The sequence below is a fragment of the Atractosteus spatula genome, chromosome 3 (assembly GCF_055471065.1).
Source record: "Atractosteus spatula isolate fAtrSpa1 chromosome 3, fAtrSpa1.hap1, whole genome shotgun sequence".
NCBI classification, from domain to species: domain Eukaryota; kingdom Metazoa; phylum Chordata; class Actinopteri; order Semionotiformes; family Lepisosteidae; genus Atractosteus; species Atractosteus spatula.
The window spans coordinates 44,370,965-44,390,046 of NC_142708.1; the positions used below are offsets into that span (position 1 = coordinate 44,370,965).

Below are 19,082 nucleotides of genomic sequence, written 5' to 3' on the forward strand. Positions count from 1 at the left end.
CAACAGGATACATAAGGTGCTTAGCAAAAATAATGAAGCTTAAGGAGAAAGAAAAAGAAGATATGAGACAAATGAGCAATATGAGTTACCCTGCTGCACAAATGAGACAACAGGGTGTTTGACATACCGTAGTCTTGAACACTCTGCCATGTTGTCTATTACTGATCATACAGATGCAGCCATTCAAAATGCACGGTACAAACCCGCGGTACGGTAAACTACCCACAAGCCACCGCAGGGCACCGGGGTAAGTGATTGGCTGGCCAAAAAATGACCGACAGGGGCACTCGTGGTGCATTGGTTGGTAGTGAAAAGATTTAATCATTTAATGTCTTTACTGTGCACATTTTAATCTGCTTAGTTTTGAATATTTATATGGAATTTTACCATTAAAGGGAAATTTTAGTAGCTGAGCATAAAAAGAAGAGGAGCATAACGCATCTGAAGGTCATAAACGATATTAATTTAGGAACATAAACATTACTGTATGTACGTAAACTGTACTGTGTATGGCTGGTCTTGGTAGTTTAAAGAAAAAATACGCACCAGTCTTCCATTTCTCCCTAAACATTTTAAGCATGAAAGTTTTATGAAACGGTACCCAAATATGCGATTGCTGTATAGACTGAATTTTAATTTTAAAAAAAGTATTTAACATGACAATCTGGCAATGCAACGTAAATCGTTATCTTTGTCTTCTGCATAATAATGTTCACCTCTCTGTCCAGCAAATTAATAATAAACTTTATTTTCGTCGTCTCCGCTTTAAAGGTACCCCCATAATATTGTACTTCATTGCACTTTGACAGATTGTCTTTAAATCAGTTGTTGTCAGAATATCCCCACCTCTAAACAAGAACAAAATTGCAACGGTTTTATTAACTGGCTGTTTCAGTAACTTAAAGTATATATTTAAAGTAATAATTTAACAATATATGTAAATTTTTTAAGATATGTTTATGTTGTGAATGTCTGTAGATTGTATCTTATTTTTAGTTTTTGTTTTGTTTCAAGTTAATTTTATAAGGGAATCTTGATTAAAATACTTTTATTTTTTCAGACAGAATTCACATTCGCTGCAGCCAAATGGCCTTGCAGATCAGAAAATCAAGGAACAAAACAATTATCGCGCCCGGCTCCTCAATGGAATCGCTTTAACATGCCAATGCATTGGTGTAACACTCTGTGCCTACAGTACATTGTAAACAAACCAGTTTCACAGGTATTTTCAACCCCCAGCCACTGTTGTTTCATCGGTTGTTATACTGTAAAGCGCTTTGAGGAGCCACCTTTAAAGGCGCTATATAAAATAAAGTTTACTATTATTATTATTAATATTGATCATATGTTTCCTCCCAGAACTTGTAAATTGTTGTTGTTATCCTGTAAAGCGATTTGAGAAGCATACTGTCCAGCTTGTCAGGTGCATTCTCTTTATATAAATAATTAGTAGAGCTTTGGGCTTATTAGTGCTCCACTTACAGCAACCCAATGTAAATACATTTTGTCTCCAAATCCACCACCACTTGTATGAATTATAGCCCTGCCAAATGATGCAAATTCCACTGCAATGGTTGTGTGCAGGAATTATTCAGTATGGCATCTCCATGTTCAAGTAAACACTGCTCTGCTCTGTGTGCAAATGCAAACGCATTTAATAAAAGTTTTTTTTTTAAAAAGCCACCTTTAAAGGCGCTATATAAAATAAAGTTTATTATTATTATTAATATTGATGATATTCCTCCTCCCAGGACTTGTAAAATTGTTGTTGTTATTGTTGTTATCACATAAAGCACTTTGAGAAGCATACTGTCCAGCATATTGTATTTCATTGCACTTTGACAGATCGTCTTATAATCACTTGTTGTTAGAATATCGCCCAAGAGGATATTCCCCCCAAGAGGATATAGAGGATATCCCCCAAGAGGTATTATTTCTTCCCTGCCTCATTTTTTTAAATGCATTTGCATTTGCACACAGAGCAGTGTTTATTTGAACATGGAGATGCCATACTGAATAATTCCTGCACACAACCATTGCAGCGGAATCTGCATCGTTTGGCAGGGCTATAATTCATACAAGTGGTGGTGGATTTGGAGACAAAATGTATGTACATTACACAGAGACTCTGTAGCAATAGCAATTAGCAATATCAAAATAGCAATATTATGGAGACACAATTGACTTTTTTAAAAAAAAACTTTTTTTTGACAGCTGGTTTTTGTTGACAGCTTGACACAAGTTTATCAGTGAAAAGACCACGGGCATTCTTCCTCCCCCCTACATTCTCAGAGTAGAATAGAATTTATTATTAGCACAATTTATTACAGTGCTAAATTTAATATTATTGATTACTGATAGTTTATGCTAACACCTAGCTTTTTTTAACGCCAGAAGTACTACCGTAAGTAAGTACTATACAGTAAGTACTTACTGTACTTACTGTACTGTACTTAAGTACTACTACTGTAAGCAAAAAAAGGGGTTTTGGAGGGGGGGGAGGTGTCTTTTTCGCTGGAAGACTCGCTGCCTTCTACTTTGAAAATACCTGTGAAACCGGTTTAATTCGTCACAGCCAGCACTCCCGCAGAGAGTGATGAAAACCGTGCAGCGCCAGGCGAATGCACATTAATATGTTGGGCTTTTGGGTTCGGGTGGATTTGCGCCCTACAGTTCAACCTGCGGTACCGCTGTGTACTGTACATACAGTACAGTACGAACATGTTATTTTGAAATATAAAAAATGTCAATATACTGTAGGAGAAATTGAGTATTGGTGTGTATTTTTTCTTTAAAATACCAATAACAGCAACATACAGTTTACATAATATGTTTATGTTCCTAAATTAATATCGTTTATGACCTTTATGACCTTCGTTATGCTCCTCTGCGTTTTATGCTTAACTACTAAAATTTCCCTTTAGTGGTAGAATTCCACATAAATATTCAATACTAAGCGGATTAAAATGTGCACAGTAAAGAGATTAAATGATAAAATCTTTTCACTAACGACCAATGCACCACATTATCTTTCATGTCGCATTAACATTGGAATGTTTTTTTACAAGTATCAAAAGAAGCGATACACAGCCTGTCTCCCCTATAACTCTTCAGTTTACAGAGAAATTCTGCCAGAACATTGTCCAATAATACTCTTCTTGTGTCTAATTTTTAGTTAAGCAGGATTTGAGCTACAGACCATAACAGACCAAAAAACAGAATCCACCTGCGATTCGGGTGTTAACAAAACGTGTTTACAAAGAAAGTGAAATACAGTAATCATACCAGCTATATAGATACATATATTTAGATATTTAGATCCTTAAATTAATATCATTATTAATTTCTTTAGATACGTGATTACATATTCTCGATTATAAAACAGATAATTCCGGTCCTGGAATCTGACTAGCTGACACCCTTCTGAAGCGGTACCATAATCTCTGGTATACGGACGCCCCAGAAATTTGACTTTTTGCTGTGTGATCAATTTTAAAGACTAATTCTTAGTATAGATAAGAAAGCGTAGATAAAAAAGCTTGGATTCTCATGTATCTGATACAAGTATCTTTTAATACAGTCTTTGTTGTGCTCTTGAGGATCCTTGTGATGTTTTGAGCTCTGATTGAATGATAAGTGTCGCAGTTTAAATAATTTTCGTTGTTAGAAATTATGAAATTCTCTGTTAAAAGCAAGGGAGTTTTTATGTCTGTTATACTAAAAGAAAATGCCCGACGAACTAGGGATTGGACAGTTTTTCAGTGCTTGTACAATCGATGGAAATGTTCAAATAAATGTGCTAATGAAATAAACAAAAAAAGTCATTTATTCCTTTATCCTATTGGCTAGCTAATGTCCCGTCCTTGTTAGATCAACAAAATTCTGTGGTGTTACTTTTTGTCGATGAAAAAATAAAGTCTTTTCATTTAAATGACGATTACAAATAATGTGGACCAGCGTAATACTTTGAGTTTACAGCTCGTCCAAGGTCATTCATTATTATTACTATTAGTAATATCTTCGGTAAAGGCTTTGATGCATAAAATATTTCTGCATAATTAAAATATTTAGGTTAAAGGTAGGTTGTGTACTTTTGCCCAACTGAGCAATCTTGCTTTCATAAAATATACCAACTTTTTAATGACTGATGATTAACATGCAGTAATACACAGTTTAAATTTAAAAGCTCAAATGCTGTACATGAGAGGTTAAGCTTTATTGGCTCCTCCTGGCGGTTTTACAAGGTGATTCCGGATACTTTCCGATATGACGTCACATGACGAGTGATACTGCGTCATGCCGCGTTAGGATGCGGCACGCCCACTGCTTGGTACCGTGATGTTCCTCACGCGTTTTGAATGGCTGCATCTGTACAAGAGCAAAATCTTTCTCTAAGTGGAGAAATTAGTTTGTGTCGCTGTGAGAGGAACACATTCAGTTCTACCGTGAACCCCGTCTGCGGGCACATGGGGATCTTAAATCCCAGCGCTGATTGGCGTCAGGTGTGGAAGCTGCACATTCCCACGTGCCGCTGAGTAGGAAGTCTAGTGGGAGGTGTGTTTCACTGTCACATACCATCCCCCTCAGCTTGGAGGGGATCCCCTTAGCGTCCAATTGATGTTGTCGGGAGAGAGCATCCGCGTTTTGGTGGGCAATCCCCGCCCGGTATTGTACCACGAAATGATAAGGGCATTTTTCTCTGTATTAGACTTCATCCAGGTGAATGGTGCATGATCCGTAACAAGGGTGAATTCCCTGCCCAACAGGTAATACCTCAGCGTTTCGATTGCCCACTTGACGGCCAGACACTCTTTCTCCATGAGAGCATATTTTTGCTCCTGGGGCAGTAGCTTTCTGCTCAAGTATAGGATGGGATGTTCTTCGCCATTGAATTCCTGAGATAAGACTGTCCCTATGCCCTTTTCGGAGGCATCTGTTTGAAGGATGAACCTCTGTTTAAAGTTCGGGACTCTTAAGACTGGATCCTGACATAAAGTGGCCTTGAGGTTACTAAAGGCACGGTCTGGGGAGTCGCTGCGCGTGTGAAATCAGTCAGGGGTACAGCCCTCTCGACAAGGTTGGGAATAAACCATCTGTAATAATTTAAAAGCCCTAGGAAAGCCTTGAATTGGGTCTTCGATTTTGGTATTGGCCAGTCCCGGGTGGCCTCTATTTTGTCTAACTGAGGCAGGATTTTTCCCTCTCCCACAATCTACCCGAGGTATTTGGTGGATGCGAACCCGAACCGGCTTTTCTTCAGGTTAATATGCAGACCCGCCTCCTCCAGTGAAGAGAGGACGGCCTGGCAATGTTCCAAATGTAGGTAGGCGGCCGCATAGTGGAGATGGGGTCTCAGAAGCCAGTCCATCAGGTGTTGAAAGGTGGCGGGGGCTCCATGCAGTCCAAAGAGCAGCACTTTGTACTGGTAAAGCCCCATAGGAGTCGAAGAAGCGGACTTCGGCTTTGTCGGGCTCAACAGAGGGATTTGCCAATAACCTTTTGTAAGGTGGTAATAAATTTGGTCTTGCCCAGTTTCTCCAGGAGCTATCTATCCGGGGCATCGGGTAGGCATCAAAACGGGAGACGTCATTGAGTTTCCTGAAGTCACTGCAGAAACGCCAAGAGCTGTCAGGCTTCGGGATGAGCACAACAGGGCTGTCGCTTTCCTGGATGACGTCGAGCTCCAACATCCTCTGTACTTCCTTTCGGATCTCTTCATGCTTCGCTTCAGGTACCTGGTAAGGGGGCACCCGTACAACAATTCCAGGGGACGTCTCCACGTGATGTTGAACCAACCGTGTCCGCCCCGGCAGACCTGAAAAGAGGTGGTTCCGGTGTAGGAGCGTCTGGGCTTCCTTGATCTGTGGGGGAGAGAGGTTTGGAGAGAGAGAAATTATATCCACGTGAGAGGAGGTAGAGTTGCTGGACAGCAATGCAGGGACTGTCTCCTCCGCAGGGGCTCTCTCCAAGGTTTCAGGGCGTTCACATGGTATATCTTTTATTTTTTAAAGTGGTCCAGATGGTATACTTGTATGTGACTGGCTCTGTTCGTTCGCGGATTTCGTAGGGTCCCTGCCATCTCGCGTAAAGCTTGCACTCTGGTGAGGGCAGTAGCAACATTACGCGATCCCGAGGGCGAAAGATCCTTTGTCGCGCTGAACGATTTTAGTACTCCTTTTGTCTGCCTTGCGCTCGCTGTAGGTGTTCCCCCACTAGTGGCTTCAGCTGAGCAAGCAAGCTGAGCAAGCCTGTCCTGAAGGGAATGGACATCATCGAGCACATTTTGGAAGGACAAGCACTGGATGTCAAACATCAGGAGAGGGAGGATTAAGTCCCAATCTTTCCTGTCAGCATCTGCTTCAGGGTTTTATTAAATCTCTCCACCAGCCTGTCTGTTTGTGGATGCTGTACTGAAGTTCTCAGGAATTTTATGTTCAGGAGTTTAGGATCTCCTGCATTAGGAGTGAAGTTAACGAAGTCCCTTGGTCAGTTAATATTTCTTTTGGCAAGCCGAAACAGGTGAAGAGATTTACCATCTCCTTAGCGATGCTGGTACTGACGGCCCTACGTAGAGTTATAGCCTCCAGATACTTGGAAGCGTAATCAACAATCACGAGGATATATTCGTGTCTCCGGGCGGATTTAGGAAGGGGACCTACTATATCCATGGCAATTGATATATCTCCCTTGGTATCCCCCTGGCCCAGGAGAAGGCACTGGTGTAGTGATGGGCTGGTTGCTGTAAGCCCCAGTTTGAGCTCGGGCGTGATTTTTATTGTTTGTCGGGAAGCCCAAGAGTGCTTCATTGTAGTTTGCTGTAAGCCCTGGTTTGAGCCCGGGCATGCTTTTACTGTTTGTCGGGAAGCCTAGGAGCACTTCATTGTTGTTGCTGTAAGCCCCTGTTTGAGCCTGGGCATGCTTTTACTTGTTGTGGAGCCCAAGAGGGCTTCTTTGTTGTTTTCAGAAATTAAGGAAAAAGTTAGGTTTGCCAGAGGGTGCGTGGGATGTTGTAGAAAGTAGAAAGTAGATGTAGCTTGTAGAAAGATGTTTGATTACTGGGAGAAAAGTAAGAATGTGAGAGAAGCACTGGTGTTAGGAAGGCCAATGCGATATTACACAGGATCTAAAGAACGATCAGACTGGGAGGTTGAAAAAAGAGAGTTGAAGCAGTAAATAAAAGGAAAGATATGTGTTGGGACAAAGAGATCAGTTAGAAGAAAAAGTAAAGAAACTAGCTGAAAAAGTTGAGAAGCTTAAGGTTCACGCACGAACAGGCAGAGTGGGGCTGGTCACCCCCTCGACTCCAGCTCCAGCTAAGTTATATCCTATCATACCGCAAGATAGTAGCGGGGACCCCTACCAAGACTGGTGGGATCAGTTTTTTTCTGATGGACTGATGATAGCCCCAGCCCTTGGAATCCCCAGGAGGACCTCCGGGAAAAATACCAAAAGGGGGAAGTACAGCTTTGCCTGTTAGGAGAGAGCTCCTATACCCGCGGAGAGCAGTCAGGCATAACTGTAACACAGGTTCTGCCGAAGATGATCCTCTGACCTCCACCATTAGAATGCAACAAACCCATTGTGGTGGGAGCAGAAAGCAGACTATTACCCCGAAACACGAAGATATAGATAGGTGGGCGAAAGAAGTCCCACACCCTAAAAATGGTATGCAACAAACTTGGTGAGCTCTGACGGAGCTCAAAGATACTTACGGTATTACCCCTCTTGCTGTGATGATGATTTTAAGGAGAGCAGGGGAAACAAAAGCTGGAACTATTAGGGAATTATTTGAAAACAGATGCGAGGAAAATCGAGATAACTATGTATGCAAAAGTATGCGCAGTTCAAATGGGAGTGTCTTTTACTCTCAAACCAAGTGCCTCCCCGAAGGTGAAGGATTACAAATCGCCTAAGCCCACTGGAGGCAGTAATCGAGTGCAATGGCATTATTGTCTAAATTACGGGCGTAAAAGTCAGCAGGACATAAGAGACCAAGACCTTCCCTGTATTCCAACAGATAGGGAAGGGCAGGCAAGTCTTCTCTCACAATTGAAAGATTTAACTGAGGTGCAAAAGCAACAACTCTGGGATCTTTTAAACTAGGAGACCCCCTAGTAGACTCCCTACGCCTCACTCAAGAATTAGGAGAAAAAGAATTGAAACTGAAATGTAAAATAAATAGTGAAGATGTTTCTCTGTTATGGAATACCGGAACTTAAATTTCATGCTTGTCTGAAAAAAAAATACTCAATGGTGCGAAGTTCAATATACGGGGAGGCAGCTGGAGGCTATTGGTGTAGGGGGGAAAGTTACTCTCAAAGAAACTAAACTACTTAGAGTTGAAATGAAAGATGAGGAAGGGGGACAAGTCTCTAGTTCCATGACAATTTGGGTGGGATGCCCTCAAACATTTACAGGGCATCACTCTGAAAGTCCAAGAAGAACAAGTGAATATTAACATCTGGTCTCTCCAGAAAGATGAATTAAAAGATCATCCAAATTGGACTAAAGATAAGGATGAGTGTGGCCTTTTGGATATGGGGTGAAACCATATCCTTTCACTAAACCACATAAGATTAAGAAAGGATCTGAAGAGGGAATTTGGCCCATTGTGCAAAAACTGTTAAAACAGGGAATCATTAAGCACACTCATAGTCTAAGCAACAGCCTTATGCCCTGATCATAAGAAATTTTCAGTGACTGATATGGCTACGGGTTCTGGTCAGTACCCCTGTACCCAGAGGTGAGAAAATGGGTATTGGACAACTATGTTAGCTCAGAAACATGGGGGCAGTTATAGACTTGTGGGTTACTACTGATGCCCCCTTGATGATGTAGCTAGGGATGGGGACATTGCTTGCGAGCAGTTCAGGCTGTCTGTCTCGCAGTTCAAGCTGTAAATAGTATAGTACTAGATCAACAATTAACAGTGAGATGCTCTCATGCTGTACATACTTTGTTATCTCTCAACTGTGTAAGTCAAGTTACTGCTGCTAGATGGAGTAAGTGGCAGCTCCTACTGGAGGCCCCTAATCTGACAATAGAACAAGAAGGTGCTCTGAATCCAGCTGCCCTCCTGCCAGAACCATCTGAGAATTATTTGGTAGAACACGATTGTGAGGTTTGGAGCATGGAAAATCAGCATGGACATTTTTGAACACCCCCTGGGGAATGAGGATTTAATATTATTTACAGATGGTACCTCATTCATAGATCAAGATGGAGTGAGGAAAGCAGGATGGGCCGTAGCGACAGAACATGATATTAAGTGTGCAGGGAGATTTGGCATCCCCAAATCTAGGCAAAACTGAAGACCCTGATCGAAGCCTGTAAGGTTGCTAACGGAAAGACTGCTACTATATACACTGACTCACGTTACGCATTTGGAGTATGTCATGACTTTGGCAGAATGTGGAAACAAAGGGGTTTTGTTACAGCAGCTGGGTCACCAGTCAAAAATGCTGACCTAATAACTAAGCTGTTGGCCACTGTTGAGCTCCCAGAAAAGCTGGAGGTGGTAAAGTGTAAGGGACACAATAAAGAAAACACCCGTGAAGCTAGGGGAAACAACCTGGCTGATTGGGCTGCTCAACAAGCCGCCTTGGGAGAATGGAAAGAGTGGTATATAGACACCATCGAGATTAATCACATCCATGTTTATGCCCTGAACTCCACTCACCTGAAGGAAGTACAGGCTCAGGCCCCTAAGACTGAGATATGGACCTGGATTGAGTTTAGTGTGGGCATCCAGAAGGATGGCACCTGAGGGTGCCACCAGAAGACTGGCTGACCTGCATGTCCTAAGGACCTGATGCTGTTTGTTGCTAATCAGATTCACTCTGTAGGACACCTGGGTGTGTCTCAGATGTGTCACATGTTTTCACAAAACTGGATGGATGTGGAGTTTAAGAGGTATGCGAAAGATGTGGTTCAGAGATGCGATGTTTGTCAAAAGAACTATAAGGCCGGCTTAGACCACCAGTCCCCGAGGGCCCTTTTATGCACTGGCAAATAGACTACTGCTCACTGCCCCAGTGCAAGAGAAAGTATGGGTTATTAGTAATGGTGGATAACTTCTTGAGATGGGTTGAGGCCTTTCCTGTAAATAATGAGACAGCCCACAATACAGCAAAGCATTTGTTGACCGAGATAATTCCATGGTGGGGATTGCCTTGCCACATTGACTCAGACCAAGGCACACACTTTACTGGAAGAGTGTGTCAAGCAGTTACTGCAATGCTGGGGATATAGTGGGGCCTACACTGCCCCCATCACCCTCAGTCTTCAGGAAAAGTGGAGAGGGTTAATCGAACCCTCAAGGAAAGATTCACTAAGTACTCTGTGGGAGGGGTTTCCTTGGTGGACACCTTCCCTCCTGGACTGTGTAGTTCGAGAGCAGGGACCGACCAGACCACTGAACTAAGCCCTTTTGAAGTTGTTACAGGGAGGCCCATGCATCTCACTGACACTTTTGTAGCCCACCATCATGATCTGAGTCAATTAATTAATTCTTTGTTGTAGTATTGTCATTTGCTTTCACAGGCCAATGACCTCATCACCCACCAAGTGAAGGCAGCCTGGGGAAAGACCATTCCTGGAGACCACGACCTACAGCCTGGAGAGTTGGTGTGGATCAAGAAGATACCATCCCAGATACTTCATGCCAAGTGGGAGGGGCCGTACCAAGTGCTGCTGATGACAGACTGTGAAAGTCCAGGGAAAGGACCAGTGGATTTCATGCCTCCTTCTGTCGACGTGCCCAACCTCCGGTTGAAATGGAAGAGTCCACAACATGAAGGCTATTTTGATTTCTGTTATCATATTGTGTATTTATATACAGAATGTACATGAACACCAGTCCCGAAAAGGGGAACATGGAGTTAACACCTCTTTGGCCCTATTTTATCCGATGGCTGAAAAGACAAACAGGCAAAGTGCCTGTTGGGTATGGACTGCACTACCAAAATATGGTCAAGGGGGGCTCCCCATGGGGGCTGTCCCATATTGCCTCGAAGAAGTTATAGGTATGAAGAAGTTATAGGTACTGTATATGGAGAGACTCTGTAGGGGATTTTAACATGACCAAGTATGGTGGCTGTAACGATACTACTGTAAACTGCACTACCCTGTAGTATTTTAGGGAATGAGGGTTAGAACCCATCTATTTCAAACTTTCCTTTTTAAGTAAAATTTTAGAGAAAGTTGTTTTTATTCAATTAAATGAATATCTGGTTTCTAACAACTTTTTTGTGATATTTCAGTCAGATTTTCGTTCTAACCATAGCATTGGTCCATGTTGTGAATAACCTGAGACTGAGTGCCGATGAACATAATGTCTCTATTTTGGTCTTACTTGATCTCAGTGCAGCTTTCAATACAAGATCCTGATACACCGACTTGAAAACTGGGTTGGTCTTTCAGGGACAGTTTAGAATTAAAATCCTATTTGATGAATAGACAGTTGCTTTGGGAAATCAATCATAAAAAAATGTTGATATTTCTTTTGGAGTTCTGCAGGGTTCCATTTTAGGACCTCTGCTCTTTTCATTGTATATGTTACCTCTAGGTAATGTAATCAGGAGCCATGGGATCAATTTTCATAGTTATACCGATGATAAACAACAGTATATCTCTATTCCATCTGAAGATCAAAACTCCATCAACAGACTTATTGGCTGTGTGTTAGATATTTCTCAATGGATGTCTCAGAATTTTCTGTTGTTCAATCAGGACAAGACTGAAATATTGATATTGGGTACTAAAACTCAGAGAGAACTCTTTCAGGATAAATAGAGCTCTTTTGCTTCATGTGTTAAATCGGAAGTACGAAACCTGGGTGTAACTTTAGATTCTGATCTTTGTTTTGTCCCTCATATAAATAAGGTTACTAAAGTTGCATTCTATCATTTAAGAAACATTGCGAAGGTTAGGCCTTTTTTTATTCCAGGGTGATGCAGAAAAACTTGTTCATGCATTTGTTACCAGTAGAATTGATTATTGTAATGCTCTGATTAGTGGGCTCCCCAAGAAAACAGTAAATCCCCTATAACTTGTTCAAATTGCAGCAGAAAGGATCCTAACAAAAAGGAGAGCACATATCACCCCTGGTTTGAAATAACTTCACTGGTTACCTGTATCATCTAGGATAGATTTTAGAGTTCTTTTATTTGTTTTTAAAAATGTAAATGGCCTAGCACCTGTATAACTTACTGAATGTCTGTTTTTATATTTTCCTATACATGACCTGAGATCTGCAAATACTGGCTTTCTGCAAATACCACATGTGAAATACAGAAATAGTGGAGAGGCTGCTTTTTGTTTTTATGCTTCTAAATTATGGAACTCATTACCACTCTTTATTAGGCAGTCAAGCTCGATACAGTGTTTTTAAAAAATAGATTTTTTTGTATTTATCTTTCTATTTTATTTTATTTATCCTTTATTCTTTATTTTATTACAACTTATTTTTTAAGCATAAATTGACATTTATGTTGCTTTACTGTATTATTTTTTTTTACAACTGAATGGATATCTTTTAATTTAAGATTTTATTTTTACGCTTGGTTTGTAAAACACTTTGAGTTGCTATTTGTATGAAAGGTGCTCTATAAATAAAGTTTATTATTATTATTATTATTGCATTAGTTACATAAGAGAATGGAAATGCATGATTACCATCTGAGCTCCTTCCAGAGTTCTGTTAAACAAGTCCATTATATAACTAACACACTACGGGATTACATTGGAAATTGTACATTTACATTCTCATTTTAACCCCAACTTGTTGAACCTTAAGTAAATCTGAATAATAAAATATTTAACCTCCTGCATTTCAGTATTTAAACATTATTATGTAGTTCATGTATATTAATATTTTTTAATTGTTGAAGAAATACTTTATATATAAAATATTATATTTTGTATTAGCTATTGTGACAATAACCGATATACTTTCATAAAAAACCATTGTGAATGTTTTACTAATAATGCTTATTGACTTCACCAACAGATATTCTAGTATCTGTTTCCAACTGCTGTTCTACTAAATTTTAACATCTGCAACTTGCAACCTCAAATTATATGGATTTTAAAAAAAACCTGTCAGCTACATTTTTGTCCGTGTAAAGAAATGTGCACAGCATGCAACAAGGAGCATACAGCTTGAAGAGAAGCTGAACACAGTATTACAGGGATTTGAAGGAAAACACAGTGCTACCAAAGCAGTTTCCAATTTTGTAATTGCTGTGAAACATTTGATGCTGTAGGTTATTTCTTTTTTATTTAATAAAATAATTATTTTTACCCAACTGCACTATTATTTTTTAAATTGTAACTGTTAGTGAAAGCTCTTTTGTCAATGCATGGATATACAGCACTTAGAGCTTGTTGTGCGTTCTGTTAACTCACTGCATATGTTAGCCATTGTTTCAGCATAATGGGCTCCTAGTGTTGTTATTTTAAAACCTTTACTTGTAAATTGAACATTCCCCTAAATACAATTTATATGTAAATGACAAATACACTGAATAAAAAGCCTTTTTTTGTCTCAAATTTGAAATAGCCTGATGTCCAAATAATGCTTATTGAGTTCACCAATTTCCTTTCCTGCAGCATCTATGCCTATAATGTCTCTTAGTTCTTGACTAACTGTTTCATGACTTCATGTAACAAGATCAGATTTGGAAGCTTTAAAAACTGATTTAAGTTAGTTTAACCACTTTCCTTAAGGTAACAAAGTATAAAGATACAGAGACAAGATTAAAAACATGCACTTTTACGATTAACTTGTCATATTTTTTTCTTTAACATTTCTAAAATCCCTTATAAAGCCTCCAGGCCATCACCGAAAACACAGCGTGGTGTGCTGTGTGAACCATCATATTTTATATATTGCATGGTGTCTCTGAACCACCTCGATTTAGTAGCATAGGAAAGGTGCTGCATCCCCAGGAAGCTATTTATTACCTGGACTTATTACCAGGTTTGTAGAGTACTCAGCTCTCTTTTTTTCATTGCTCATACAACAGTGACATACTGCAGGTATTACTTTTAAATGTGTACTTTTCAGTAAGTAGACTTAAACTTTTGGGATTTTATAACAATTACCATGCCTCTGAGAACATGGTTTGAAGCTCTAAGTGAATGCTGGAAAACCTTCCCCTGACCAGATTCTTGTGGTAGAGAACACCTGTAACCCATACACAATTTTTTCAGACCTTCAGTTTAACACAACTGGGACCCCAGAACACTCCCTCTCCCTTCATCTTCACAGTAGGGTAACCACTCCAATTCCCACAACTTTTTCTTAAGAATATTTCACAGCATTGCCTTGTGTAGTGTAATAGGGGTGGATTGAAAGCAATATGTCATGTGAACATATAGCAAATTGTGACAGACAGACATTCAATTCACTGTCTGAAAGCAAGCAGCTGTCACAACATATGATCCTGAAATGTAAGAAGCCAGACAGCAGGAACAAGTGTTCTTGGGTATCAAAATATTAGTCAGAGAACCAAGGTCAGAGAAGCAGGAAAATTACTGAATATGTCCTCTCACCATTCCCTTATTAACCCTGAGAAACTAAACTTTACTTTACAGAGTATAAGCCACTAAAAAATTGCATTCTATGGTGATCTCTAGCAGTGGCTCCAACGCATTATAAAGTTTTTTTGTTTTGAAGACAACTATACTGGGTAGTAATCTCTCCAGTTGAAGCCCGGAGAGTGAAAGCCATTTGAACAGCTTTCTTTGAAACAGCTGCAGCAAATAAATATATATGTTTATATATTTAATAATATTTAATAATATATATATGTTGCTCTGAAAGTCATTCTTTTTACCTCTACACCTGATAGCTGCAATCCACTCTATTTTAACATGTAGTCCCTATCTAATAGAAGCTTGAAGTACTTTGGAAAGGCTAGAGATGCAGCAGACCTGGGCTCTGGTTGAAGAGGTGTTTTGTAACCGTCTTACAGGCTGAAGGAAAAGTTAGTAAACATCTTGGCTGAAAAGAAAACTGGTGTAGCAATGTTCTTTTATTGTGCATCTCTTGAAATTAAAAAAGAACTCCTTGTCTTGTTCATCAAGCCGTCTAATTATTACATGAAGTGTGAGTGTGGCTAACAACCATCCTAGAAAGCAAGTCATAACAAATAAATGCATTGTATTTAGCTACTTGTTTATTAACACGTTTTTCACTGTATCTACGACCCAGAGCCTCAGACGTAATTACAAAGAAAACGTTTTTTATGAAACCTGGTCTTACGAAATCTGGTTTTTCAAACAAGCAGCAAACATGAATGCATTCACTAAAAGGAAGACGCGACCTACTTGTGGGATCCAGATGGCATGTATTCCAGTTGCTGCTGCCCTGTATCCTGCTGGCAAATGTGTAATCACTGGACATTAAGCTTGACAAAATACATTGCTGGATCTATTCTCAACAGGACATGAGGACATTAAGGACTGCTGTATTCTCTGTTTCACATATACCTGGTTGAAACCAAAATTCCTGAAAAGGCTATTCAGTCTGCTGGGTTTACAATTATAGCATGAACAGCACAGTTAATTTCACCAGTAAAGTTAAAGGGGAATGTGTGTACCTTCCAATCAATAATCTATTTTGTACTGATGTAGTAGTAGTCTTCTCTAAATTCTGCTCATCTAACCTGGAATATTTTATTACCAAATGTTGCCCTTTCTACCTGCTGAGGGAATTTTCCTGTTATTATGAAGGCTGCGTACATACAAGTGCAAGCTAATGCCAAAGTTGCACTGAACAAACTTTACAGAGTCATCAGTAAATGATGAAAATATACACCCAGAGGCTTCTTCCATAGCGGTGCTACAAAAATTGTTTCTCTTCCTACCAGAGGTAACGATACACTATATCACTGCTTTTCCACCATCAAAGGGGTGTACTGTACCACTCCGTTGCATATCCTTACTTCTGTAAGTTAGACCACAACTCCATACTCCAACTTCCAGTTTACAACAGAAGCTAAAGAGCATACCATCCACTGAAAAGAAGTTACCATGAATTCATGGACTGTTTTGAAGCTCCTGAATAGAGTATATGTAGAGATACTTCCAATGACCTTAATGAGTGTAAAGAGTTGGTCATATCCAATATTAAATATTGTGTGGATAGCTGTGTTTCCAACAGAAAGATACAGTTACTGTATATCCTAATCAAAACCCTTAAATAAAGTCACAACAATCAGTCACAACAAACTTTAAAACTGGACCACTGCATTCTTTTCAGGAGATAGTGAACTGTTGAAAATTCCTCACTGTCTTTATTTGTGGGACCAACATGTTTCAAGAAAACCACCATATTACAGCTGTCCACAGCTGTCCAAGAAAACCAAGTTAAAATGCCTAAACGACTGTTATCCAGTGGCACACTTCTGCAGCTATGAAATGCTTGTACAGGTTAGTAATGATATTAATTGCACTATTTACATCTCCCTAGGCCTACTCTCTGGCATTACACATTGTCTTTGAATTCCTTGACAGGTGGGATACCATTATTAGGATGTTATTTATTGATTACTGTTTGACCTTCAATACAATTGTTGCCTCTAAGCTGGTGAGTCTTTAGACTTTAGACTTGAAGACCTTAACCTCATCTTCAAATGCATACTGAATTTCCTAACGGGCAGACCACAGATGGTAAAGATAGACAACAAAACTATCTTTCAGACAGTACTCACTTTTCACTTATGGCTGTTCAGCCAAATAAAGTAACACCCATAACAGCCATATCATCAATTTTTCTGATGACACCACAGTAATTGGTCGGATCAATAATAATGATGAATCTGCATATAGGAATGATGCAACAGATCTGATACAGTGGTGTAATAACAACCTAGCTCTGAATGTCACCAAGACAAAATAACCCATTATTCAAAAGACTTAGAGAGTGTCACTCTGATCAGCATTGAAGGAGCATCAATGGAAATTGTTAATACTAGTTGTTTCAGATTTTTTGTGGTTGCAGATCTCCAATTACCTCATCTGGACCCACAATTCTGAAGCCATTTGGAAAAAGGCACAAGTGTGACTCCACTTTCTGAGGTGTCTGACGAAATGCGGAATGAGTAAGCTGATATTCTTGGGTTTTTATTGTTGCATCATATAGAGTGTCCTCACTAGTGGCATCGCTGTATGGCACGTATGGTATGGAAATACAACCACACAAGACAGAAAGAGTATACAAAGGGTTGTGACATCTTAAAAAAATCATAGGATCTGATTTACCATCAATTGAAGAAATCTGTATCAACAATTGCCTAAATAAAGCCTGTGCCATAATACAGGATTATAACCACCCTGGACACAAACCATTCTCACCTCCATGGTCTGGCAGGTGGTAACGCAGCACCAATATACAGAACACCAGGTTCAGAAACAGTTATTATGCAAAAGTGGTACGTGCCTTGAATGGCTAATAGCTAAATACAAACTGTCTGACTTAGTGACTACTAGACACTACCACAGACTGTTGCACATTGCATTTTGCACTGTATGCTGCACTTTTATGTGTACTATTGTGTATTGTATACAGGTAGATAATGTGTTTACATCACTCTCCTACCACTTTTATTTATTGCCGTTTTCCTCTATCTGTACATAAGAGAACAAGAGTGAATAAGAATTCCAATCTACTAATTACAAACCTAATTTCTTAAAACATTCTTTTCTATATACTATTGAACTTTTTCAATAAAATAATTCTGATTTAATTAGTACTTGAAGCTCTTGTAATATTATATTATTAATGTAATATTACATAATGTAATCTAATATTCATCTTTGTATGAATTAGCTAAAAGTAAGAAAAAAACAACTAATACATCTTGGGTACCTCTGTATTTTCTTATTGATTTGTTTTTTATTGAGAAGGATTTGTTGACTGAAGTTGTACTCCTAAAATCCTTCTCATTGTGTGACCTTCACTGAGATCACTGAGAAACAGATGTGCATGAAATTATCTTAGGCATATACCGTACATTTTGCGAAAGGATGTCAGGTTCAGAGAAAAAGGTAGCTTTTATTTCTACTACATTTCAGTATGGGGAAAGACTTGACATCAGTCACCTGAACAATTAGTGAATGACAGTAGGTGGAATAAGATCTGATGTGCTATATGAAGAAGGTAGCAAATCCTCTTAGGTTAAGCACCTGCATTGGATGCACAGAAGGAAGCACCAATCTGATTGACCACTCATGGACAATGGCATGAGTTTTGGATTGTTGTCTTTGAGAAGAGTTTTTAGAGAGAGAATTATTAGAAGAAGAGTTTGTTCTTAGAAGAGTCTCAGAGAGAAACTTTAAAAACTAGTATGCAGGTTTAGCTGCAGATATTCTAGAGAGAAACAAGAATATAAGAATTTAAAGAGAAAGTTTAAGTAGAGCTCGAAGTTGATCTTGTGTGTTTTGTGGTTGCTTTTTCCCCTGCACTGTAAAATAAATAGCAGTGTTTTTTACGTTATGGTTAGGGTTAGGATTTGTATGTTTTCACAAAACTTTAACTATACCTTAGAGAGCAGAAGTGGGAGTTAGTCAAAGTCTAATTAAGATGAAATCAGTCAACAAATACGAAGGGATTTCATACTAAATACTTTAGTGTAAGGTGTTATTTTGCTTGGCTAAGGAAATTACCTAGCTGAAGGACAGAGCTATCACAATCCCAAAAGAGTCCCCAAAACAGATGCAGATTTTTTCAAATATGGAGCTCTAGTAGTGTAAGATAGTTTGTCCAAGTCAGTTTGGATATGCAATGTTTTAGAAGAAAACTGATAGAGAATGAATTGAACAAAAAGTTGTGTGGTGCCAATAATGGACCATGAGTCAAGAAGCATTTCACAGTACTGCCACTAAACCCTAGCTTGCTTGAAATTGGAATTATATGATGGCCAGTGAAAGACACTGCAGCAACACAAGTGGCTTGAGGTGAACTGTGCTGTAGAGGTAGTAGGATAGGAACTGATAGTAGTTTTCACTTGCTGAAAGTTATTAGAACTTAATGGATGACAAAAGATTCCAAGTGGAACCCCTGAAACGAAAAGAAA

General features: G+C 39.4%; 1 protein-coding gene across 1 annotated transcript in view; it reads right to left on the reverse strand.

Moving 5' to 3' along the window:
* Nucleotides 1-19,082, reverse strand: part of cntnap3 (contactin associated protein family member 3) — a 438,191-nt gene that overhangs the window by 9,442 nt on the left and 409,667 nt on the right. The window lies entirely within an intron of this gene.